Raw genomic sequence first — 27,647 nt, 5'->3', positions numbered from 1 at the left:
CATATATTACAGTAACTCCACATGTAACACATCATCTCACCACCACCATCATGTGACTACTGCACCTGTAACTATTATATTATATACATCATATATTACAGTAACTCCACATGTAACATGTCATCTCACCACCACCATCATGTGACTACTGCGCCTGTAACGATTATATTATATTCTATACATCAGATTATATTATATTCTATACATCATATATTACAGTAACTGCACATGTAACACGTCATCTCACCACCGCCATCATGTGACTACACTCCGTATGAGGGTTATACTTATTATCAAGATGTGTTGGTAGAACATCTTTTTCAATTATATAACTATGCCTATTTCCAGGACAAGCTCCCCCTTCGATGGAAGAGGCTACAATTATATTAGTACCAAAAACTGAGAAGAACCAGTCTTATTTAGACGCTAACCACCCTATCTCACTTCTAAATACCGATTTGAAAATCCTAGATAAAAAGCTAGCAATAAACTTATGGTGGTAATCCCTTCGCTCTTGTGCCCTGACCAGACTGGTTTTCTCCCAGGAAAATCGATTTCTTATAGTATTCTAAGAGCCTTTGTTAAAATTGAATATGGAAGAGATAGATACCATAATGGGGGTCTGTTGTAATTAGATGCAGCTAAGGCCTTTGATACAGTAGAATGGAGATTCCTTTGGAGGGTGCTGCAAAGATATGGTTTGGGAGAGGACTTTTTTTTAAATGGGTGAAACTTCTGTACTCTAACCCGAGTTGTAGGGTAGGTATGGGGGGCTCTTTTTCTACTACTTTCACATTATAAAGGGGTACCCGTCATGGTTTCCGCCTATCCCCACTCTTATTTAACCTTCTGATAGAGACATTGGCGATAAGGATTAGATCTGATCCAGGAATAAGAGTTTTTAGGTTCAAGAAAGTGAGAAGATTTCACCATACGCCGATGACATGCTACTCTTCCTGAGAGATCTCGGGGATGTGGGGCACGTCGTCGGCGTGTATGAACAATTTGGGAACTGTTCGGGTTATAAAATTAACTGGTCTAAGTAAAAAATTATGGCCTTTGACCCATATTATATGGCAAAGAGGGAAGTAGGAATTGAAGTAGTAGACTCCTTTCAATATTTGAGGATCAAATTATCCAGATGGTTGTCTGAATATATCCCATTGAACATTCTTCCCTTATTTGGAAAACGTAAACAAAAGATTAAAATCGGGAATAAATTGTTACCCTAATACTCTTCACGTATAGCGATGGTTAAAATGGTGATTTTGCCAATGGTAGGTCATGTTGGCAATGCACCAGTTTGGTTAACCAAAAGTATATTCAGAACTCTTGAATCTATCATAAATTACCTGATATGGAGAGGTAGACAAACGCGAATTAACTGGTTGCCGACACAGGACGAGTATGCTCGTCCTGAGCGGCGAGCACTTCGCGCATTAGGACGAGCATACTCGTCCTGTGTGACAGCCGTCTGTGCCGTCTCGGTGTGTGCGATCGAGAGCGGGGCTACGGCTGTAATACACAGCCACGACCCCGCTCTGACAGCGGAGAGGAGAGAAACATCTTCTCTCCGCTGTTAACCCTTTGAACGCCGCGATGACAGCTGATCGCGGCGTTCAAGGAGAGGGGACTGCACATTGATCGCGTCACAGAAAATAACTGTGACGCGATCAAAGCCCACAACTCATATGGCCAGACAGCCCAGGGTCCATTGAAGGACCCCAGGGCTGTCTGAACATATTTCCTGTTGTTAGGGCATACTGAGGTGCGCCCTAACAACTGCCTGTGTACGATCAGTAACAGGCTAATGTACTGGCATATAGATCTATGCCAGTACATTACAGTTACAAAATAAAAATCAAAATGATAAATCCCTTTATGGGATTAAAAAAAAAAGTTAAATGAATGTAAAAAAAAAATAATGGTAAATAAATAAATAAAAAGTAAATAAAATACACAGAAACACACATTTTTTATAATAAATAAACTTTATAAAATTTAAGTCCCAAAACATGAAATAATATAGACATATTTGGTATCGCCACGACCGTAACAACCTGTACAACAAATGTATACCCTTATTTATGATGATCGGTGTATGGTGTAAAAAAATAAATATTAAAACTGCTGCACAACTGCTTTTTTTCAGCATTTTAATCTAATTAAAAATTTATAGAAATTAAACGATAATGTATTTGTACCAAAAAATGGTACGTACATAAAGTACAACTCGTCCCGCAAAAAACAAAGTCTCATACAACTACGTCGTACAAAAAATAAAAGCGTTATGAGCGTCGGGATGCAAAGAGGGAAATTTAAAAAAAATTGCTCTGTCCTCAAGGCTAAAATTGGCCGTGTCCTTAAGGGGTTAAATACGCTAAATTATGTATCCTAATTTATGAGGGCGGTTTTTCAAATGCCTGACTTTTTTTTATATTTCTTGGCATGTCATGTACAACAGTTAACTTTTTGGACTTGTATGTCAGTGACTGAGTCGATATTAAGGGAAGAGGGTCAAGGGGTGTGGAAAAATAGTATTCAACTCCTGGAATCGGGAGTGTTATCCAAACCAAATTACTCCTCAAATCCATTATTAAAATTACAATCTAAGGTCTGGAAAGAAGCGAGGGATAGAACCGCCTTTCGGGGCTTTATGGAAATCACTCCATTATGGAATAACATATTTTTACCTGAATTTTATGCGATACGAGAAGTTCAGTTTTGGGTCAAGTATGGGATCTATCGAGTCTCACATTTATTCAGAAATGGGGATTTAAAATAGTTTTTCTCCATTCAAAATGAATTTTGGGGTTCCAAGTCACAATTGATTATCTCTCTCTGTTATAAACACTTTTCTATAATGCTTAAAAATGTAGCTGACTTTAACTACACTGATCAATTCAGTCAAATCTCCTTAGCACAATGGGAGTCTATCTACAAAAACATAGACGGCTCTTCACTTACGGTATGTAGCTCACCGCTTTTCACAGTTCATGGTGGTTAATAGGTTGCACTGCACGTCGAAAAAATTGGTTATAATGAGGTATATCACTATAGATGACTGTCCTAAATGTGGGTGTTCAAGTACAGACCTTATACATTTGCTTTGGAGATGTCCCAAATTACATCGCTATTGGTCACATATAATAGAATGTATTAAATGGACTGTACCCTTTGGCATGATCATGATCTTACTCTAATTCTCTTAGGGCACTCTATTAAAATTGATAAAGTATATAATAAAGTTAGAGTTCAATTGATTCTCCAACTGCTTTTTTTTAGCCCGTTTGGAGATCCTGAAATTTTTTTATTTTACATAGATCTCCCCATCTTCGTGAATGGAAAGGGCAGGTGTACAAAATTCTGCTATATGAAAAAGCATATTACTCAGGTAACTTTATGAGACAAATTTTCTAGTAAATGGAAACCCTGGTTTATTAACTTAAGTGATGAAGAAAAAAAAAAACCTACGTTCTGAGCTCCGAATAATGTTCTCTAGTCCAAACACAATTGAACACAGCACTACACCACAATTAAATATTAGACCATGTGCATGTTACCAGAGAATAAATCACTTCCCCAACAAATTTGTAGAGAAAACCATAGGAAATAGGAACGGCGCCAGGACCTTAAAGAAGATGAAAAACGGTTGCTTTATTCACCTCAAGTGAGCGAAGTTTAGGTTCAAGACAGAACCTTTCTCAAGCTACCACATAAAGCAAAGTGTTACGTTTATATAGGAAGTACATTCAATAATTGATCAATACTTATTAAATCTATAATTAGTGAATGCAAATACAAAATCTAGACATTTTTAACCCATCTACAGTCAGTGAGATGAAGTGCACATAATACACACTAAAACACCATAGGACAATTGAATCATACATATATATAATGTGAGCTGGCGTCCCCCTTGGGTTGCTGTATTGGGCAGTCACGCACACGGAAACAGGGTAAAACAGACACAGCGGGTACTTTTTATTTGCACCAAACAAACAGATCCTTTTTGTACAGAGTTTGCGTCCACTGGGTAAAGTAACCAACAAAACAATATAACTTTGTTGAAAAACAATCTTTAAAGTTCTCACCTTGTAGAAGCCACCACCCGAGTGTGCAAATCCCATTTGTTAGGTGCTTCGGTCATAGCAGTCTCCCTGGAGGAATAACAACCTCCTTCCTCCTCACTCTCTCTCTTCACACTGTCAGCTCCCCTTTTAATAAGAGCCAGCTGAGACTCAGAACCTCTAGAAATCAAAACCTGGAGTGGAGGTATGGGAATGGCCATCCCACCCAGAATCTCTACAGCCATTCCTAAATCCCGGACCCTGAAATCCAGCCTAAAATACTCCTGCTCACCAACTAACCTTGCTGATCAACGAACTTCCCAGAGATTTACACCACTGAGATAAGAAATTTCAGTGGCACATACCTACCCTCTACCAGTCTTCCTACTGACTGTTTACATATCACCCCCCCCCTCTGCCCAAGGCCAGGGGACTGGGCACTTGTAGCCGATAAGCAATGGAGACGTGAAAGGGCATCGCATTGACATGTAGTTTCCCCTGTCTGTGTTCCACACTATAATTAACATTTTGCAATGCTAGAAACCATCTAGTTACCCTTGCATTATTTCCTTTGTTGTGGCACATCCACTTCAAGGGGGCATGATCCGAAACTAGCCGGAATTTTCTGCCTAGTAGATAGTATCTCAGCGTCTCTAGTGCCCACTTTATGGCCAAACATTCCTTTTCCACTATTGAATAATTCCTCTCACAAGAAGTGAGTTTCCTACTTAGGTGCACTATGGGATGCTCCTCCCCATTCACTTCTTGCGATAGGACTGCCCCTAAACCAACATTGGAGGCATCAGTTTGTACAATAAATTAAATTATTTCGAAAAGTCTGGTGCTATAAACACCGGCTGACTGCACAAGGCTTTCTTAAGCCCCTGAAATGCCCTTTCTGCTTCTGGGGACCACTGAACCATAACGGACTTCTTCCCTTTCGTAAGATCTGTTAAGGGTGCTGCAATGGAGGCAAAGTTTGGGATGAACCTTCGATAGTATCCCACAATACCTAAGAATGCCCTCACCTGTTTTTTTGTAAGGGGCTGTGGCCAATTTTGTATTGCCTCAATTTTGTTCACTTGAGGTTTTATCACACCTCTTCCTACCAAATAGCCCAAATACCTGGCCTCCTCTAACCCAATGGCACACTTTTCTGGGTTAACAGTAAACCCTGCTTTTCCGAGGGAATCTAACACAGACTGAACTTTATTCAAATGGGTCTCCCAGTTAGTGCTGAAGATGACTATATCATCTAGGTAGGCTGCCGCGTATCTTTTGTGCGGACTCCAAACCCGATCCATCGCCCTTTGAAAGGTGGCCGGTGCACCCTGTAACCCAAAGGGCATGGTTACATACTGAAACAGCCCCTCTGGGGTGGAGAAGGCAGTTTTCTCCCTGGCTTCCTTTGACAACGGAATTTGCCAGTACCCTTTTGTGAGATCTAGGGTTGTAATATATCTGGCTGGCCCCAATTGCTCAATTAACTCATCTACCCTAGGCATAGGGTAGGCATCAAATTTTCAAACTTCGTTCAGCTTACGAAAGTCATTGCAGAACCTCCATGTCCCGTCGGGTTTTGGAACTAACACTATGGGGCTGGACTACCCACTATTAGACTCCTCAATCACCCCCAGTGCTAACATGCATTTCACTTCCTCTGAGATGGCCTGTCTCCTGGGATTTTATAGGGCTTAATTCTTACTTTGACTTTCGGGTCAGTAATATCATGTTCTATCACATCAGTAACCCCTGGGAGATTTGAAAACAGGTCCCTATTATGCTGTAAAAATTCACTCGTCTCTTGTTTTTGTGGCGGTGACAAAGTTTCAGCAATCTTAACCTTTCTAATCTGCACATCCAGATCTTCAGATATTTTTGAGAAAGTTAGCAAGGACTCCCTATCCTGCCAGGGTTTAATTAAATTTATGTTATAGAGCTGGATCGGCTTCCTTTTCCCCGGCTGATGTACCTTGTAAGTTACCTCTTTAACCTTTTCCACAATTTCATAGGGGCCTTGCCACCTGGCCAAAAATGTACTTTCAACTGTGAGCACTAACACCAACACGCGATCACCCGGGTTAAACTGCCTCACTTTGGCTGCCCTGTTATATATTCGGCTCTGTGCCTCCTGAACTCTCTGTAGGTGGTCCTTTACTATGGGCATAACCCTGGCTATCCGATCTTGCATTTGTGCAACATGTTCTATTAGGTGTCGCTTCACTCTCCCATGTTTCTTTGGTAATATCGAGGAGACCACGGGGGTGCCTGCCGTACAGTAACTCAAATGGAGAGAACCCAGTGGAGGCCTGAGGGACCTCTCTGATAGAAAATAACAATTAGGGCAATAAGCAATCCCAGTCCCGACCATCCTTCTCCACAACCCTTTTTAACATCCCCTTCAGGGTCTTGTTGAACCTCTCTACCAGTCCATCGGTCTAAGGATGATAGACCGAGGTTCTTATTTGTTTGATCTTCAAGCTCCTACATAACTTTCATGATTTTAGACATAAAAGGGGTTCCCTGATCTGTCAATATTTCCTTCGGCAGGCCAGTTCTGGAAAATATGTGCACCAACTCCCGAGCAATACATTTAGAGGTGTTTCGCAGGGGGATAGCCTCAGGGTATCTGGTGGCATAGTCCAACACCACCAGAATATACTGGTGGCCCCGGGCAGACTTAACCAACGGTCCCACTAGGTCCATCGCGATTCGTTCAAACGGGACCTCAATTATAGGCAGGGGAACTAACGGGCTCCTAAAGTGAGCTACCGGAGTAGTTAACTGACAGGTTGGGCATGATTTACAATAGTTCGCAACCTCTTTATAACAGCCTGACCAGTAGAATCTTTTAGGATCCTTTCCTGGGTCTTATCTGTACCTATATGACCACCTAGCACATGGGTGTGAGCCATGTCCAGTACCATACGTCTATATGGGGCGGGTACCAGCAACTGTTCAACTAGGGTCTCCCTTATTTGCGTGACCCGATACAGTAGATCCCCCATTAATAGCATAATGGGGAAAACATTTATCCGCATTACGACCCTGCGGAACACCATTAATGACGGTCACATTTCCGAAGGCATTTTTTAGGGTGGGGGTCTCTCAGTTGAGCTGTTCCAAAGTTGTCCCGGGATACCTCAAGATCAGGGGGACTTGCCTCAGGACCTGCAGGCTCACCCTCTTCTCCTGCTAAAACCGCCAGAGGAAAATTGTCGGCCCACTTTTCTGTTACCACTACTGCCTCAGTGGGCCCATCCTCATTTAAAGGAACAGGGTGCAAAGACAAAATATCAACCTTATTCCTGCCCCCCCCCTAGCCGACCTGTGGTCCCACAGCTCCCAGAACAAGGGAAAGTCACGGCCAATGATAAAGGCATGAATCAAATTATTTACAACCGCGACCTCATGGGCCTGAGACCCACAGTCAGTCTCTATAGTGACGTTGGCCACCGGGTAGTGCTTGGTGTCCTCATGTACACATATCACCCCCACCCGCCTTTCCGGGTTAACCAGTACATGTGGTAGGGTGGCCCGCAAGAGTGTGACCAGACTAACTGAGTCCAGGAGGGCTGTGACAACGGCCCCATTCACAAGGACTTGTCGCTCATGTAGTCCCTCATCCTGTCGGGTACCAGCACTGCAGGCCAAATGAGCAAACAGGGAGCATCGTCGAGTGGCACTGCAATCCATCGGTTCCGTGTTTTGGGGACAGTGGGCCGCAATGTGGCCCGTCAGCTGGCACCTCCAACACAGAAAGTCAGGTCTACTCCGGATTGGAGACTGCAACAGTTGGGTGCCTGGTGCTAGGGGTTTAAACTTTAGTTTCCCTCCTCGTGGCAACTCTGCCATTCGGGTCCTAGGGACCGGATTCGCTCAGACCGCAGCAGGGTGTATCTCGTAGCTTCGCTCAGGAGGTCGCACTTTTGGTTCCGGGGCAAGGAAATCTTCAGTAGAGGTATACCTCTCGACTGCAGAAAGCATTTGGTCTAGAGTCTGGGGGTCTCCCTGGGCAACCCAGCGATACAACTCTCTTGCAGGCTACTCATGTAGCGGTCCATCACCACTCTTTCCACCATCTCCCTAGGATTTAGGATTTTGGGCTGAAGCCACTTGCGTGCCAGATGCAGGAGATCGAACAGCTGGGATCGTGGTGGTTTAGTCCTCTTGTACCGCCAAGCATGAACCCAACGAGCCCGCACAGAAAGGGTAACCCCCAACCGAGCCAGTATCTCTGCTTTCAATAGATGATAGTCATTGGCTTGCTCCTATGTCAGGTCGAAATATGCCTTTTGTGGTTCTCCCACTAAAAATGGTGCCAGGACCTCTGCCCACTCTTTCAGAGGGAGGTTCTCTCGCTCGGCCAACTTTTCAAACATGGTTATATATGCCTCCACATCATCTGCAGCAGTCATTTTCTGCAGGGTGCTTTGCGAACATTTATCAGGGTGGTGGCTGTTTCCTGTGGTAACTGTGATTGAGCCACGACAGTCTCTCTTAGGGCGGAAACTTGCTCACCCAGCAGGCGGTTGGTCTCCTGTTGAACCTGTATAGCCTCAGCATGAGCCCTCTGCTGCTGTGCGATCGCTTGCTGCTGTTGCAGGTTTGCCTGCACCATCTGTTTTACGAGCTCTTCCAGAACAGTTTTTTTTCAATCCTGTTGCTGCTTTTACCCAGGACATACGGGAAGTCCAATCAAATTAAGGAACTGTGCATTTACCCTTAGCGCGATGCCCGCATTCACCACCATATGTGAGCTGGCGTCCCCCTTGGGTTGCTGTATTGGGCAGTCACGCACACGGAAACAGGGTAAAACAGACACAGCGGGTACTTTTTATTTGCACCAAACAAACAGATCATTTTTGTACAGAGTTTGCGTCCACTGGGTAAAGCAACCAACAAAACAATATAACTTTGTTGAAAAACAATCTTTAAAGTTCTCACCCTGTAGCAGCCACCACTGAGTGTGCAAATCCCATTTGTTAGGTGCTTCGGTCATAGCAGTCTCCCTGGAGGAATAACAACCTCCTTCCTCCTCACTCTCTCTCTCCACACGGTCAGCTTCCCTTTTAATCAGGGCCAGCTGAGACTCAGAACCTCTAGAAATCAAAACCTGGAGTGGAGGTATGGGAATGGTCATCCCACCCAGAATCTCTACAGCCAATCCTAAATCCCGCACCCTGAAATCCAGCCTAAAAAACTCCTGCTCACCAACTAACCTTGCTGAGCAATGAACTTCCCAGAGATTTACACCACTGAGATAAGAAATCTCAGTGGCACATACCTACCCTCTACCAGTCTATCTACTGACTGTTTACAATATATACTGTGAACAACTGTAAAAGTGTATAATCAGCAATCAGGACATAATTGGAAAGGGGCAGAGGCCAATGAGTATACATACATAATTTCAGAATAGTACAGTACCGAGTTGCAATGCTCCAAATTTGTGGCGTACGCGCGCATCCACCACGCATGCTCCAAGATGGCGCCCAAACCGGAAGGTTGGCTGAATGGACCGCATCAGGTCATAGAGAACCACGATGTGCACGATGACGCTTGCGTTCCAGCGGTAACTATGACGCTAATTCCCTCATTCTGCATACATAATTCAGAGTGAGAGGACAATCACTGCAAAGAAATGTCATACTTGAAATCGGTGTAGCATGACATATACACAGCTAGCACCAAAGTGTTTGTCAAAATTACAAAACACAGTAGGGATAATCCCAAAAGGCAAAACCAATGAAGATAAAGATACATAACAGAGACTATGTCCCAAACCAGGTTGTCCATCCACACCGTCAAATACAGTGGTGTGACAACAACTAGGAACAATATCAGCTCTAAATCTAGAGATTTCAATAGTACAAAATCCTAAAGAATTTAAGGGTTAAACGTAAAGTCAATTACCTCATTGGTTGCCATATATACTTGTTCAAGGAAATAAATCTCTCTATGCACAGCAATCATATTTCCTAATGATAAATAAAATGTGTCCTCATAATTTAGGAAAAGGGGAAGTGAAAAAAATGGAGATTGACATAATACACCACTTTTTGGAGAATACCATACAAAGAAATCAACGGCCTCTGCCCCCTTGCAACAAACGCCCAATTTGCTTCACAATAAGTGAATATCTGTGAAAAAAATAGATAAAAAAGACAAGTGATTAACCCGCAAAATGTATGGATGAATTACATACAGGATATACCATAGAAATACACCTGGAAAAAAGTCAATATAAGACTCAAATTCCTACATGTATATAAACTAACTATACTACAATGATCAGATACAAACCATAACCCAGCCAGTGCCTGCTCAGTGACCTCTAAACTCCTCTCCAGGTTTACAATGCTCCTAAGGCTGGGTTCACACGACCACGAGCCGGGCTCCTAGCATCATAGTTATGTACAATGCTAGGAGTCCCTGCCTCTCCGTGGAACTACTGTCCCGTACTGAAAACATGATTACAATACGGGACAGTTGTCCTGCAGAGAGGCAGAGACTCCTAGCATCGTACATAACTATGATGCTAGGAGCCCGGCTCCCTGCACTGAGTTCGGTCCGGGACTTCCGGCCGAAATACGTCCGTCCATTACGGACGTTAATGTGGTCGTGTGAACCCAGCCTAAGTGCTGCATGTTGAATATTTAGATCCAATACCTGAGCTTCCAAATACACAACATGCCGCATCTAGTGCACAGATATTCACCCTCAAACGGCTGTTCAAGGCACCAATACATGCACAAGACACACCTGGTAGCATTGTCCATGGAGCACAACTTTCAATGAGAACACACAACAACGCACAAAGAAAATTGACCAAACCATAATAATCAGCAAAATCGCACTTTACTAGTGGACTCTAGGAGGATGAGCTGCCCAGGTCCTGATGCAGTTTAGCAGTCTCAAACCATAACATTTCCTCCACCGTGATCTCAAGTCATTTACAGGTTTCTATCTGGTGAAACCCGGTCTATAATTTATGGCAAACATGTCCTCTTGTACTGGGGACAAATAACTTTTTGATCCTTCTTTCCATAGCAGACTGTTCCAGAAGTCATGTTATTTTCCTAGCTGTTCACAAGCAAACTAAAGTCTTGCTCTGATGTTTTTTCTGGATAACTAGGGGTTTGTTTTGGTGCACCCCCATGCAGTTTTCATTTTTGCAGCATTTTTGGAATGGAAGACATCAAGAGTGTTAAAATCTGCAGTAGATCTTTAAAGAAATTCTGGAATTCTCAGAAACTTCTCTCAGTATCATGTGTTCTGCTCTCAGGCTGATCTTACCGAGACAGACTGGCCTGGACCAATTGGCGGTTGTCTAAAATCTAATATGTAGATGATTTTCTGGACACTGGAATGATTGAGATCCAATAGTTTAGCCGTGTTCCCTTTCCGGAACCATAGACATCCATAACCTTTCCGAAGGCCTCAGAGCGCTCTGGATCTCGGCATGGTGATATCACAAATTTCAACAACAAAGAGAAAACCAAACGTAATGAGACATGTTCCTCCTGGATCCTGTCTAATGATGGAATTACACATAAGTTGTTTTTAGGCAATTCTAAGAGAGTATTAAAAAGAATTGGGAAATATAAATGAAGGGCTTACACTTCTCGTCCCGTCTGGATCCACTTCTGACTTTGCGGTGCAGTTTTTCATGCGCTTTTTTGAGCTAAACTGCATGTGTGATTCCAGTTCACAAATAGAAGATTTGTGTCAGAAATGTGTGCGGCTGTTCTACTCATCTGAATGGTGATTTCAGAATCCATGTACGTGCTACAGAAGCAACCCCACTCAGATGTATGGAACTATTTACAGTTTCAGAAAATTATACTACAAATCTACCGCAAGTGAATTTAAGAACAGACAGAATGGCAACCACAACCATACCCACATAGACGACGAATGGACACACGATTAAGCAGCTAAATATTAGGGTATTACAAGATAAATTGTGTGGCCATTCGCCACCACATGTGGGCGTGATTTTGGGCGCCAACCTTGATTCTAATTCAGTGATAAATGCACTTATGACATTTCCTTTTATGAAAATAAATCGGTGAATATTTATTTTATTCAATTAGAAAGTTAGTTGTTTTTTTTCTGTTTATACTGTTTTAATGAACGTCAAATATAAAATGTCCATATATGTTAAAAGCAATAAGTTTACATTGTCCTTACTGTCCGTCTGGATTCTCCTGCAGTGCGGGGGAATTTATGAATACAGTAATAAGACGCGAGGTTCCTGGTGACAGTTCAGCTTCTCTGCTTTGTAAGTAAACATATCCTTATATCCACAATACTTTTCCTTCATAGATCCCGGTCACAGTTGATCTCAGGTAAATATAATTTGGGTGTTTGGCAGATCCAGGCTAATTCCACCCCAAAAAATAAACACACACGCTTATTGGCTGTTTAACCCATCAGTGACCGCCAATACGCCTTTTCACGATCCCTGCTCTAATGGGTGAGATCAATATCAGTTTAACCCCTCAGATGCGTCACTCAATAGCGAGCGCCGCATCGGAGTGGTTTTTGAGAGAGGGAGGGAGCTGCCTCTCTCCCCTCACCGACACCCTGCGCATGAGGGCAGAGTGCCGGTGTTCTGTGGCAGCCAGGATGGTTCTAATAAAGACCCCCGGGTCTGCCTGAAGATTATACCTGCTGGTCATACCAGAGGCATGGCCTAGCAGATGCCTGTCCGTTTTACACGGACAGGCACTAATACCAACAATACAGAAGTATTGCAGTGTATTATAAAAGCGATCGGAGGATCGCTTAGTTAAGTCCCCTGGTGGGACTAGTAAAAAAAAAAAAAAAAGAGGTTAATAAAGTTAACAAAAAAAAATAAAAAATCAGTGAAAAAAATAATTAAAACCCTACTTTTTCCCCTTACAAAATGCTTTCTTATTAAAAAAAGTTACACATATTTGGTATCGCCGCGTCCGTTAAGACCCCAACTATAAAGTTATTACATTATTTAACCCGCACGGTGAACGACGTAAAAAATAAAATAAAAAAACATGCAAAAAAAAAAAAAAAATCGATGTTTTCTGTGAATCCTGCCTTAAAAAAAAATGTGATAAAAAGTTATCAAAAAGTCACATGTACTCCAAAATTATACCAATAAAAACTACAAGTTGACCCCCAAAAAAAACCCTCATACAACTGTATGGTGGAAAAATAAAATAAGATATGGCTCTTCAAATATGGAGACACAAAAAATAAATATTTTTTTTAACCCCTTCCCTCTTTAGCCACTTTTGACCTTCCTGACAGAGCCTCATTTTTCAAATCTGACATGTTTCACTTTATGTGGTAATAACGTTGGAATGCTTTTACCTATCCAAGCGATTCTGAGATTGTTTTCTCGTGACACATTGGACTTTATGTTACTGGCAAAATTTGCTCGATATATTCAATATTTAATTGTAAAAAACACCAAAATATAGAGAAAAATTGTAAAGATTAGCATTTTTCTCAGCTTAAATGTATCTGCTTGTGAGACAGACAGTTATAAACACACAAAATTGTTGCTAACATCCCCCATATGTCTACTTTAGATTGGCATCGTGTTTTGGACATCCTTTTATTTTTCTAGGACGTTACAAGGGTTGAACTTTAGCAGCAACTTCTCACATTTTCAAGAAAATTTCAAAAGGGTATTTTTACAGGGACCAGTTCAGATGTGAAGTGACTTTGAGGGCCTTATATATTAGAAACCCCCAAAAAGTCACCCCATTTTAAAAACTTCACCCCTCAAAGTATTCAAAACACCATTTAGAAAATTTCTTAACCCTTTAGACTTTTCACAGGAATTAAAGCAACGTAGATGTGAAATTTACAAATTTCATATTTTTTTCATAACACAAAGTTTTACCAGAGAAATGCAACTCAATATTTATTGCCCAGGTTCTGCAGTTTTAGGAAATATCCCACATGTGGCCGTATCGTGCTACTGGACTGAAGCACCGGCCTTAGAAGCAAAGGAGCACCTAGTGGATTTTGGGGCCTTATTTTTATTACAATATATTTTAGGCACCATGTCAGGTTTGAAGGGCTCTTGCGGTGCCAAAACAGTGGAAATCCCCCAAAAGTGACCCCATTTGGGAAAGTACACACCTCAAGGAAATGATCTGGGGGTATAGTGAGCATTTTGACCGCACAGGTTTTTTACAGAAATTATTGGAAGTAGGCCGTGAAAATTAAAACCTACATTCTTTCAAAGAAAATGTAGGTTTAGCTAATTTTTTCTCATTTCCACAAGGACTAAAGGAGAAAAAACACCACCAAATTTGTAAAGCAATTTCTCCCGAGTAAAACAATACCCCACATGTGGTAATAAACAGCTGTTTGGACACACGGCAGGGCTTAGAATGGATGAAGCGCTATTTGGCTTTTGGAGATCACATTTAGCAGGAATGGTTTGCGGAGGCCATGTCACATTTACAAAGCCCCTGAGGGGACAAAACAGTGAAAACCCCTAGAAGTGACCCCATTTTGGGAACTACACCCATTAAGGAAATTATCTAGGGGAATAGTGAGCCTTTTGACCCCACAGGTTTTTTGCAGAAATTATTGGATATAGGCCGTGAAAATTAAAATCTACATTTTTTTCAATGAAAATGTAGGTTTAGCGATTTTTTTTTCTCATGTCCACAAGGACTAAAGGAGAAAAAGCCCCACAAAATTTGTAAAGCAAGTTCTCCCGAGTAAAACAATACCCCACATGTGGTAATAAACGTCTGTTTGGACACACGGCAGGGCTTAGAATGGAAAGAGCGCTATTTGGCTTTTGGAGATCACATTTAGCAGGAATGGTTTGCGGAGGCCATGTCACATTTGCAAAGTCCCTGAGGGGACAAAACAATAAAAACGCCCAAAAAGTGACTCCATTTAGGAAACTACACCCCTTGAGGAATTCATCTAGGGGTGTAGTAAGCATTTTGACCCCATAGATTTTTCATAGAATTTATTAGAATTGGGCAGTGAAAATAAAAACAATCCTTTTTCTTCAATAAGATGTAGCTATAGCGTAAAATTTTTCATTTTCTCAACCAATAAAGGAAAAAAAGAACCCAACATTTGTAAAGCAATTTCTCCCGAGTACGGTAATGCCCCATATGTGGTCATAAACTGCTGTTTGGGCACACGGCCGGGCTCAGAATCGAAGGAGCGCCATTTGGAGTGCAGATTTTGGTGGATTGGTTTCTGGGCGCCTGTGGGACCAAAAGAGTGGAAACCCCCCCAGAAGTGACCCCATTTTGGAAACTACACCCCTCAATGCATTTACCTAGTGGTGTAGTAAGCATGTTAACCCTGCAGGTGTTTTGTAGAAATTAGTTTGCACTCGGGGGGATTTTTCCATAGATATGTCAATATGTGGTGCCCGGCTTGTGCCACCATAACAAGACAGCTCTCTAATTATTATGCGGTGTTTCCCGGTTTTAGAAAAACCCTACATGTCGCCCTAATCTTTTGCCTGGACATTCGACCAGGCTCAGGAGTGAAAGCGTACCATGCGAAATTGAGGCCTAATTTGGCTATTTACAAAGTATTGGTTCACAATTGCAGAGGCTCAGATGTGAAATAATAAAAAGAAACCCCTGAGAAGTGACCCAATTTGGAAACTACACCCCTCAAGGCATTTATTAAGGGGTGTAGTGAGCATTTTCACCCCACAGGTCTTTTCTATAAATTAATGCGCTGCGGATGGTGCAAATTAAAAATGTATATTTTTCCCTAGATGTGACATATGCCACTGGAGACACACACCCCAAAAATTGTTAAAAAGGTTCTCCCGGGTAGGACGATGCCATATATGTGGAAGGAAACTGCTGTTTGGGTACACTGTAGGGTTCAGAGCGGAGGGAGCGCCATATGGCTTTTGGAGCGTGGATTTTACTTGGTAGTAGATTTGTTTGAGTATTGCTGGTGTTTCCATTTATAATGTGGGGGTACATGTAAGCTGGGCGGAGTACATCAGGGGCATAGTCAGGTGGTATAATGGGGTAAAAAAACAATAAAATGATCCATAGATGTGTGTTACGCTGTGAAGCAATCCTTTCTGCACAGGCCGGTGTCGCACTGATATATGGCGTCCTTTCTTATCCCCCTTTTGGTCCACACTCCGCACCTTTACAGTTTGGGGAATTTTGCTGGGAAGTGTTGTCCTGGTATTATACGGGCACCGTCGCTTCTAGCGGATATGTTTGGGCTCTCCCGCCTCCTGGTTCCCTAATTGTAGGGCCTTGATAAATCGCCTCTTGAAATAGAAGAAATGTTCCCCTCGGGCCGGCACAACTGCATATTTTTTATTTCCTGACTTATTGGAGCCTTAACTAATTTTATTTTTTCATAGACGTAGTGGTATGAGGGCTTTTTTTTGCGGGACGAGCTGTAGTTATTATTGGTACCATTTTGGGGTACATGAGAGACTCTTTGAGCACCTTTTATCCTATTTTTTGGGAGGCCAGGTAAACAAAAAAAAGGCAATTCTGGCAGTTTTTTGTTTTTGTTATACAGCTTTTACCATGCGTTATAAATGACATGTTAACTTTATTCTGGGGGACAGTCTGATTCTGGCGATACCTATTTTATAGCACTTTTTTATGTTTTACAACTTTTTGCACAATAAAATTACTTTTGTAAAAAGAATGTATTTTTTCTGTCGCCAAGTTGTGAGAACCATAACTTTTTTAATTTTTTGTCGACGGAGCTGTATGAGAGCTTGTTTTTGAGAGACGAGCTATAATTTTTATAGGTACCATTTTTGGATACGTGCGACTTTATGATCACTTTATATTCCAATATTTGTAGGGCAAAGTGACCAAAAAACAGAAACTCTGGTATTCTTTCTTTAAGTTTTTCTTTTACGCTGTTCACCGCGTGCAATAAATATAATATTTTGATACCTCAGGTCGTTACGGTCATGGCGATACCAAATACGTATGGTTTATTTATTTTTTTCAAGGACTTGATAAGTGAAAAAGGGAGATTGTGTTTTATTACTTGAAACTTTTACTTCTTTCACACTTTTTGATACTTTTTTACCCTTTTTTTCAAGTCCCACTAGGGGACTTGAAGGTCCAACTGTCTGATGTTTTTTTTCTAATACATTGCACTACCTACGTAGTGCAATGTATTAGATTTGTCAGTTATTCACTGACAGCAAGCAGATTAGGCTTCACCTCCCGGCTGGGCCTAATCGGCTTCCGTAATGGCTGAGCAGGTGGAGACCATTGTGTCTCCTGTTGCCATAGCAGCAGTCGCCAGTCCCGATTGCCTGTCAGGGCTGGCGATCTGCTAGCAACCGCTAAGATGCAGCAATCGCTTTCGATTGCTGCATCAAAGGGGTTAATGGCAGGGATCGGAGCTAGCTTCGGATCCTGCCGTTACAGGTGGATGTCAGCTGTAACATACAGCTGACTTCCACTGCTGACGCCGGATCAGCTCCTGAGACGGCGCCATTTTTCCGGCGGCTACGGAAGTCGATCAGGCTCCACCGCCGGGGGAATCTTGACCAGCTTCCATGCTAGGCAGACCGGGAGGCCAGAATTAGGCCTCCGGTTGCCATTGCAGCCACCGCAACTCCGGCAATTTAATTTCTTGTGTACCGATGAGCTGCTAACACCTTAAGTGAAGCGATCGCGTTTGAACGCTGCACTTAAGGGGTTAATGGCGGGGATCGAAGCTAATTTCGGTCCCCGCCATTACAGACGGATGTCAGCTGTAAGATACCACTGAGATCCGGCGATGATGGCACCGGCTAAGCTTCTGAGCCGGTGCCAAACATTTGACGTATGGATACGGCAATTTGCGGGAAGTCATGGCTTTTCATGGTGTACCGATACGGCAAATGTCGGGTAGGGGTTAAAAAAGAGTTTTTACTAAAAGTAGTAAAGGATTCAAAATCTATATCAATTTGGTATTGTTGCAATCGTAACAACCCGCTGAATAAAGTTAGTGCTATTTATACCACATGGTAAATGGCGTAAATTTAGGACGCAAAATAGTGTGGCAAAATTGCTGTATTTTTCTATCCCCCCCCAATTTTTTTTTATAAAAGTTAATCAATAAATTCTATGTACCCCAAAATGGTGCGGTTACAAAATACAACTTGTCCCGCAAAAAACAAGACCTTATACAGCTATGTCGACAAAAATAAAAAAGTTATAGCTCTTTGAATGAGACGATGAAAAAACGTAATAAATAGCTTGGTCATTAAGGCCTAAAATAGGCTGGTCATTAAGTGGTTAAAGTTTGTGAATAATCTGATGTATTTAAAATCTTTTTTTTTTTGTTCTAGCATTTCCCACATTCTAAACAAGATTATGGTTTCTAGTCCATGTGAATTCTCTGCGGAGTTCCAAAATGTAAGTTTCTTTGTAAAACATCTTCCACATATAGAACATCAAAATGGCTTCTCCCCTGTATGGTTTCTCAGATGAGCCCTAAGTTTGCCTTTAGTAGTAAAACATTTCCCACATTCTAAAACACAAATATAATTTCTCTCCTGTGTGACTTTTCTTATGTACAACAAGACTTGATTTATCTGTAAAACATTTCCCACATTCTAAACATGAATATGGCTTCTCTCCTGTGTGACGTCTCTCATGTGTTACAAGATTTGATTTTTGTGCAAAACATTCCCCACATTCTGAACATTAATACGGCTTCTCTCCTGTGTGACTTCTCTCATGTCTAACAAGACCTGATTTATCTGTAAAACATTTCCCACATTCTGAACATGAATACGGCTTCTCCCCTGTGTGACTTCTCTCATGTATAACAAGATGTGATTTATCTGTAAAACATTTCCCACATTCTGAACATGAATACGTCTTCTCTCCTGTGTGACTTCTCTCATGTCTAACAAGACCTGATTTTTCTCTAAAACATTTCCCACATTCTGAACACGAATATGGCTTCTCCCCTGTATGATTTCTCTCATGTGTAACAAGAAGTGATTTATATGTAAAACATTTCCCACATTCTGAACATGAATACGGCTTCTCTCCTGTGTGAATTCTTTTGTTTGTTAAAAGACCTGATATTTTTGTGAACTGTTCACCACATTGAAACCTTTTACCCCCTTTCTGAGCTGTACTTGTGGTAACAATCTGTGATTGGTTAGGAGAAGGTTCCTCTTGATTAGTGAAATTATATGATGGGTCTTTACTGTGAAGTCCTGGATGTACATTAAGGGTAATGAGGTTTTCTCCTGAAGACTGCTGCATCATATCTTCATCTTCTACTTTATAATTTAGCAATAACGTGAAGTTTCCCTCAGAGTTCTTACTGGGATTTTCTGTTAGGATTAAAAATAAATAAACTGTGATTTTGTTTCCCAATAAAAAAGTTGACAAATGTATAACATTTGTATTAGGCTGGAAACATACATGCAGTGTTTTGAGCCAAAGTCAGAAGTGGATCAAGCAGGAAGAAGTTTAAGCCATGACTTTTGACTCCATTCCAGCCTTATAACGCTTTGTATAACACTTTAAAATAAATCCATGACAGTCCAGGATTCTGGTCTACACTCAGTCCTCCACTATTAATTTATAACACAAAGCTTGACTTAATAAAATTATTTTTCTTGAAAAACAGAACCTTGTCTGGCAATGAGGCCTGTTCTCTGCCAACATATTTAGCCGTTTAAATGCTAATAAGACATATACAATCTTAACTTAATATTGTTACAGTCTAATATTGCCTACAGTCTACATTTAACAAGATAATGTGTCATGAGACAAATGACAGGATGAATTCATGGACATGATAATGAGGTCTGCATATCCTAATGGCTGAACAGTCACCGGATCTCAATTGTATAGATAATCTTTGGGATGTAGTGGAATAGACAGAGTGAAGTTAATAATCAGAATCTGTAATAAAGGTTTCCAGTACATAGAACAGTCTGAATTCTTAGTGGAATGATATTACTAAGGGGAAAGAGGATCCTATCAAGTCCTAATAATGTGAACCTAATAAAATAAAGTGGCCTCATTCACGTTTTAGTCATGTGACAATTTAATAGAAAATTGTTGTTCTATTTCTCTGCCAACCTATATTTATTTGGTCCTGTTTTTCTCACAACATATAGGGCTTCGATATTGTGTAAAAAAATATGTGATATTTTTAACTATGATGGAGTGGGAGAGTCGGAGAGGAGAAAACTCAGCAGGATGTTTTAAAACATCATTGCAGAGATAGGTGTGGACCACCAGGACATTTATAATCTATGGGTAGTAAGCAACTGGTTAAAATAGGTGCTTCCTAATAATCATGGATTTGTTTCTTTTAATCCAATATAAAAACCACATCTTTAAACCCACTTTGAAAACTTCTTAAAAACAAATAAAGCATACCTAATTTTTAGACGACTTTTCAGAATAATCTGTTATATGTGTGTACAGGAAGAATAACACTATTTCTGGCCATTACATGACTTGTACCTGGCATTCTTTTAGCAGTTTTCCCTCTGCAGGCTCTATCTTTAAATCTCAGTTTTCCCTGAAGCAGTGGGTGGAGCCTAACTGCTATCATGTCTTCTATACACTGCACACAGAGCAGAGAGCCATCCTGGTCTACTATCTCTCTGTAGCACACCCTTAGAAGCTGCAGCAGCATGGAGGATATTATACAGCAGTAAGGACCAGTGCAGCGGAAAATCCAGCACAGAGGTGACGTATAACTCTTACCAGCAGCCTATGTCTACTCTCTCTGCTTCTACTCCCCCTCTCCTCTTCAAAGACTTTTATTGACAACAGCATCTGTGTCATGGTGCTCCTGCTCCCTCCTTCTGCTTCCCCTACCTTTTCTGTAGACTTCTATAAGCAGCAGCGCCCGTGTGTCTCTCACCTAGTGGCACTAACTTCACATACAATTTTCATGGATAAAACAGCTAAACTATAACAGTAAGTAAATTACAAAGTTGATATATATCAGGAATATTATTAGATTACCACAAGTTGTTTGAAAGGTTAGTGTCCATTTATAGAAGACAAGTTCCAAAAAGCTATTTAGTGTATAGTAGATTACAGCGGAGATCTGATTGCTTGATATTGCAGCCTAAGGTTGTACTACGGAAATATCCTGAAGACAAAGTGACCCCTGGTGACTTGTGTGCAGAGTTGTCGCGGGGACCTTGTATGTTTTCTAATAGCTCGTCAATTCTTGTCCCAGGCTTATATTAAATATAGAACTATAATGAGGATCTTTCTTCTCAGCTGTTATTATTTGAAGATTTGTAATGGAAGAACCAAATAAATGACAAAGTACAAAGGAAATAACCAAAATGTAAGTGTTTTTTCATTTCGATTGATTCCTAAAATGATGTTTAACCGGTTGAGGACTGTCCACTGTGTATATACGGTGCAGGTTTAAGTTTGCTGCTTGAGTGATTGAGAAGCTAAATGTCGGGTGCCCGGTCGTCAGAGACTGCCAGGAACCCTGAAAAGAAGACAAAAGTGTTTTTTACCACTTGTCTTCTCCGCACTCACGTACACAATGCTCAATGAGCGCTGCTGCCTCTATTGATCCCGGTGGTCATGTGACTAGTCACATGATCGCCGAGAAGCCGGTAGTAGGAGGCTGCTGCTGTATCTAACTAGACCCAGCACAGCCCTATCAGTGACAATAGTCACTATAAGGGTATGTTCACACGGCCAAATTTCAGACGTATACGAGGCGTATTATGCCTCGTTTTACGTCTGAAAATATGGCTACAATACGTCGGCAAACATCTGCCCATTCATTTGAATGGGTTTGCCGACGTACTGTGCAGACGACCTGTTATTTACGCGTCGTCGTTTGACAGCTGTCAAACGACGACTCGTAAAAATACAGCCTCGTCAAAAGAAGTGCAGGACACTTCTTTCAGACGTTTTTGGAGCTGTTTTCTCATAGACTCCAATGAAAACAGCTCCAAAAACGAGTTGGTAAAAAAATGAGTTGGTAAAAATGCGAGTTGGTAAAAAACGTCTGAAAAGCAGGGTCTGTTTTCCCTTGAAAACAGCTCTGGATTTTCAGACGTTTTGGTTGACTACGTGTGAACATACCCTAACACGGCTGATTTCCCCTGCTGTGCAGCTCCAGTTACAGAGGAAAAGTATAGTGTAAAAAAAAAATAATGAAATAATAAAAGTTCCCCAAATGGCTTTTCTGATGGAAAGGCAATAAAAATAAAAGGTTAAAAAACAAACAAAAATAAAAGAAAAAATGACACATAAACCCCTGCACTAACGCATTGTCCCCTACATGTACGTAAAAAGCGTTAAAGGGAAGTATGGAGCGCGCTCACGGGCGGAGCACGCTACTTACTAAACGGGTGTCGGCTGTGTAATACAGCCGACACCTTAGGCTGGGTTCACACGAGCACATTAACGTCCGTAATGGACAGACGTATTTCGGCCGGAAGTCCCGGACCGAACTCAGTGCAGGGAGCCGGGCTCCTAGCATCATAGTTATGTACGATGCTAGGAGTCCCTGCCTCTCTGCAGGACAACTGTCCCGTACTGTAATCATGTTTTCAGTACGGGACAGTAGTTCCACGGAGAGGCAGGGACTCCTAGCGTCGTACATTACTACGATGCTAGGAGCCCGGCTCCCTGCACTGAGTTCGGTCCGGGACTTCCGGACTAAATACGTCCGTCCATTACGGACGTTAATGTGCTCGTGTGAACCCAGTCTTACTGCAACGGGTGGAATCAAAGATCACTTGATTCCGCCAGTTTAGCCCCTTAGATGCCGCAGTCAATTGCGACTGCAGCATCTAAGGCTTTAGAAAAAGGGGCCGGCCGGCTCCAAAAGCTGATCGGTCCTCCCGCAACGCGATTGCACGAAGCTGATGGTTGTCATGGCAGCCTGGGGGACTAATGGAGGCGCCCAGGTCTGCCATTACTGTACTCCCATTAAGTCCTGCCGGAGGCCTGTAAAAATAATGATATACTGCTATACATTAGTGTTGCCATATACAGAACAAGTGATCACTAGTTCAAGTTCCCTGGGGGTGGGGTGGCTAATGAAAAAAAACAAAAAAGAGTAAAACACAAAAAATAAAACTAAAAGTTCCACAAAAAAAAGCAACTTTTCCCACCTATTCTCTAAAGTAATGTTTAAAAAAAATGGAAAAATAACTGGTATTACCACAGCCGTAAAAATTTGAACTATTACAATATAATGTTATTTAACCCACACGGTGACCGCTGTACAAAAAAAAAAAATTTAAAGACGCCAGAATTGTTGTTTTTTTGTCACCTTAGCTCCCCCCAAAAAATGTAATAGAAAGTGATAAAAAAAAATTCACATGTATCCCAGAATGGTATTAATAAAAACTACAGCTCGTCCTGCAAAAAATAAGCAATCACACCCCTCAATGAAGCAAATTTATTTCCAATAAGATCTAGTTTTATCTCGAAAATTGTTAATTTTCTTAACAAATAAAAGGAGAAAAAGCCCCCCAACATTTGTAAAGAAAATTCTCCAGAGTACGGGAATACCCCATATGTGCTCATAAACTGCTCAGAAGGGAAGGAGCACAGATTTTGATGGATTGGTTTCTGGGCGCCATGTTGCATTTGCAAAACACCTTTGGGACCAAAACAGTGGATACCCCCCAAAAGTGACCCCATTATGGAAACAACACCCCTTAAGACATTTATTAGGGGTGTAGAGCATTTTGACCCCACAGGTGTTTTCCAGAAATGAATGCGCTGCAGATGGTACAAAGTGAAAATTGCAATTGTTCAGATATGCCATTTCGGAGTCCAATATGTTCTGCCCAACTTGTGCCACTAGAGACACACACCCCAAAAAAGGGTTCTCCCGGTTATAGCAATACCATATATGTGGTAGTAAACTGCTGTTTGGGCACACTGTAGGGCTCAGTATTGAGGCAGCGCCTTTTGGCGTCTGGATTTTGCTTGGTAGTAGTTCTGTTCAGGGTATATGTAATCTGTGAGGAGTAAATCAGGGTATATGTAATATGTGAGGAGTACATCAGGATATATGTAATATGTGAGGAGTACATCAGGGTATATGTAATATGTGAGGAGTACATGAGGGTATATGTAATATGTGAGGAGTACATCAGGATATATGTAATCTGTGCGGAGTACATCAGGATATATGTAATATGTGAGGAGTACATCAGGTTATATGTAATATGTGAGGAGTACATCAGGGTATATGTAATATGTGAGGAGTACATCAGGATATATGTAATATGTGAGGAGTACATCAGGATATATGTAATATGTGAGGAGTACATCAGGGTATATGTAATATGTGAGGAGTACATCAGGGTATATATGTAATATGTGCGGAGTACATCAGGGTATATGCAATATGTGAGGAGTACATCAGGGTATATGTAATATGTGAGGAGTACATCGGGGTATATGTAAACACTGCGGAGTACATCAGGGTATATGTAATATGTGAGGAGTACATCAGGATATATGTAATATGTGAGGAGTACATCAGGGTATATGTAATATGTGAGGAGTACATCAGGATATATGTAATATGTGAGGAGTACATCAGGGTATATGTAATCTGTGAGGAGTACATCAGGGTATATGTAATATGTGAGGAGTACATCAGGGTATATGTAATATGTGAGGAGTACATCAGGGTATATGTAATATGTGAGGCGTACATCAGGGTATATGTAATATGTGAGGAGTAAATCAGGATATATGTAATATGTGAGGAGTACATCAGGGTATATGTAATATGTGAGGAGTACATCAGGGTATATGTAATATGTGAGGAGTACATCAGGGTATATGTAATATGTGAGGAGTACATCAGGGTATATGTTATATGTGAGGAGTACATCAGGGTATATGTAATATGTGAGGAGTACATCAGGGTATGTGTAATATGTGAGGAGTACATCAGGGTATGTGTAATATGTGAGGAGTATATCACGGTATATGTAATCTGTGAGAAGTACATCAGGGTATATGTAATATGTGAGGAGTACATCAGGGTATATGTAATATGTGAGGAGTACATCAGGGTATATGCAATATGTGAGGAGTACATCAGGATATATGTAATATGTGAGGAGTACATCAGGATATATGTAATATGTGAGGAGTACATCAGGGTATATGTAATATGTGAGGAGTACATCAGGGTATATGTAATATGTGAGGAGTACATCAGGGTATATGTAATATGTGAGGAGTACATCAGGGTATATGTAATATGTGAGGAGTACATCAGGGTATATGTAATATGTGAGGAGTACATCAGGGTATATGTAATATGTGAGGAGTACATCAGTGTATATGTAATATGTGAGGAGTACATCAGTGTATATGTAATATGTGAGGAGTACATCAGGGTATATGTAATATATGAGGAGTACATCAGGGTATATGTAATATGTGAGGAGTACATCAGGGTATATGTAATATATGAGGAGTACATCAGGGTATATGTAATATATGAGGAGTACATCAGGGTATATGTAACATATGAGGAGTACATCAGGGTATATGTAATATGTGAGGAGTACATCAGGGTATATGTAATATGTGAGGAGTACATCAGGGTATATGTAATCTGTGAGGAGTACATCAGGATATATGTAATATGTGAGGAGTACATCAGGATATATGTAATATGTGAGGAGTACATCAGGATATATGTAATATGTGAGGAGTACATCAGGATATATGTAATATGTGAGGAGTACATCTGGGTATATGTAATATGTGAGGAGTACATCAGGGTATATGTAATATGTGAGGAGTACATCAGGATATATGTAATATGTGAGGAGTACATCAGGATATATGTAATATGTGAGGAGTACATCAGGGTATATGTAATATGTGAGGAGTACATCAGGATATATGTAATATGTGAGGAGTACATCAGGGTATATGTAATATGTGAGGAGTACATCAGGGTATATGTAATATGTGAGGAGCACATCAGGGTATATGTAATATGTGAGGAGCACATCAGGGTATATGTAATATGTGAGGAGCACATCAGGATATATGTAATATGTGAGGAGTACATCAGTATATATGTAAGCTGTGCAGAGTACATCAGGATATATGTAATATGTGAGGAGTACATCAGGGTATATGTAAGCTGTGCGGAGTACATCAGGATATATGTAATATGTGAGGAGTACATCAGGGTATATGTAATATGTGAGAAGTACATCAGGGTATATGTAATATGTGAGGAGTACATCAGGATATATGTAATATGTGAGGAGCACATCAGGATATATGTAATATGTGAGGAGCACATCAGGATATATGTAATATGTGAGGAGCACATCAGGGTATATGTAATATGTGAGGAGTACATCAGGGTATATGTAATATGTGAGGAGTACATCAGGATATATGTAATATGTGAGGAGTACATCAGGGTATATGTAATATGTGCGGAGTACATCAGGGTATATGTAATATGTGAGGAGTACATCAGGGTATATGTAATATGTGAGGAGTACATCAGGGTATGTGTAATATGTGAGGCGTACATCAGGATATATGTAATATGTGAGGAGTACATCAGGATATATGTAATATGTGAGGAGTACATCAGGATATATGTAATATGTGAGGAGTACATCAGGGTATATGTAATATGTGAGGAGTACATCAGGATATATGTAATATGTGAGGAGTACATCAGGGTATATGTAATATGTGAGGAGTACATCAGGATATATGTAATATGTGAGGAGTACATCAGGATATATGTAATATGTGAGGAGTACATCAGGGTATGTGTAATATGTGAGGAGTACATCAGGGTATATGTAATCTGTGAGGAGTACATCAGGGTATATGTAATATGTGAGGAGTACATCAAGATATATGTAATATGTGAGGAGTACATCAGGGTATATGTAATATGTGAGGAGTACATCAGGGTATATGTAATATGTGAGGAGCACATCAGGGTATATGTAATATGTCAGGAGTACATCAGGATATATGTAATATGTGAGGAGTACATCAGGATATATGTAATATGTGAGGAGTACATCAGGATATATGTAATATATGAGGAGTACATCAGGGTATATGTAATATGTGAGGAGTACATCAGGGTATATGTATTATGTGAAGAGTACATCAGGATATATGTAATCTGTGAGGAGTACATGAGGGTATATATAAGCTGTGAGGAGTACATCAGGGTATATGTAATATGTGAGGAGTACATCAGGGTTTATGTAATATGTGAGTAGTACATCAGGATATATGTAATATGTGAGGAATACATCAGGGTATATGTAATATGTGAGGAGTACACCAGGGTATATGTAATATGTGAGGAGTACATCAGGGTATATGTAATATGTGAGGAGTACATCAGGGTATATGTAATATGTGAGGAGTACATCAGGGTATATGTAATATGTGAGGAGTACATCAGGGTATATGTAATATGTGAGGAGTACATCAGGATATATGTAATATGTGAGGAGTACATCAGGCTATATATGTAATCTGTGAGGAGTACATCGGGGTATATGTAATATGTGAGGAGTACATCAGGGTATATGTAATA

At 40.9% G+C, this 27,647-nt stretch overlaps 1 pseudogene; it reads right to left on the bottom strand.

Moving 5' to 3' along the window:
- Positions 1–10,635: 10,635 nt before the first annotated feature.
- On the bottom strand, positions 10,636–20,549 carry LOC142709063 (uncharacterized; annotated as a pseudogene).
- Positions 20,550–27,647: the final 7,098 nt, after the last annotated feature.

This window comes from Rhinoderma darwinii, chromosome 1 (assembly GCF_050947455.1).
Source record: "Rhinoderma darwinii isolate aRhiDar2 chromosome 1, aRhiDar2.hap1, whole genome shotgun sequence".
In the NCBI taxonomy this organism is placed as follows: Eukaryota; Metazoa; Chordata; class Amphibia; order Anura; family Rhinodermatidae; genus Rhinoderma; species Rhinoderma darwinii.
This window is presented reverse-complemented; position numbering and strand designations above follow the sequence as displayed.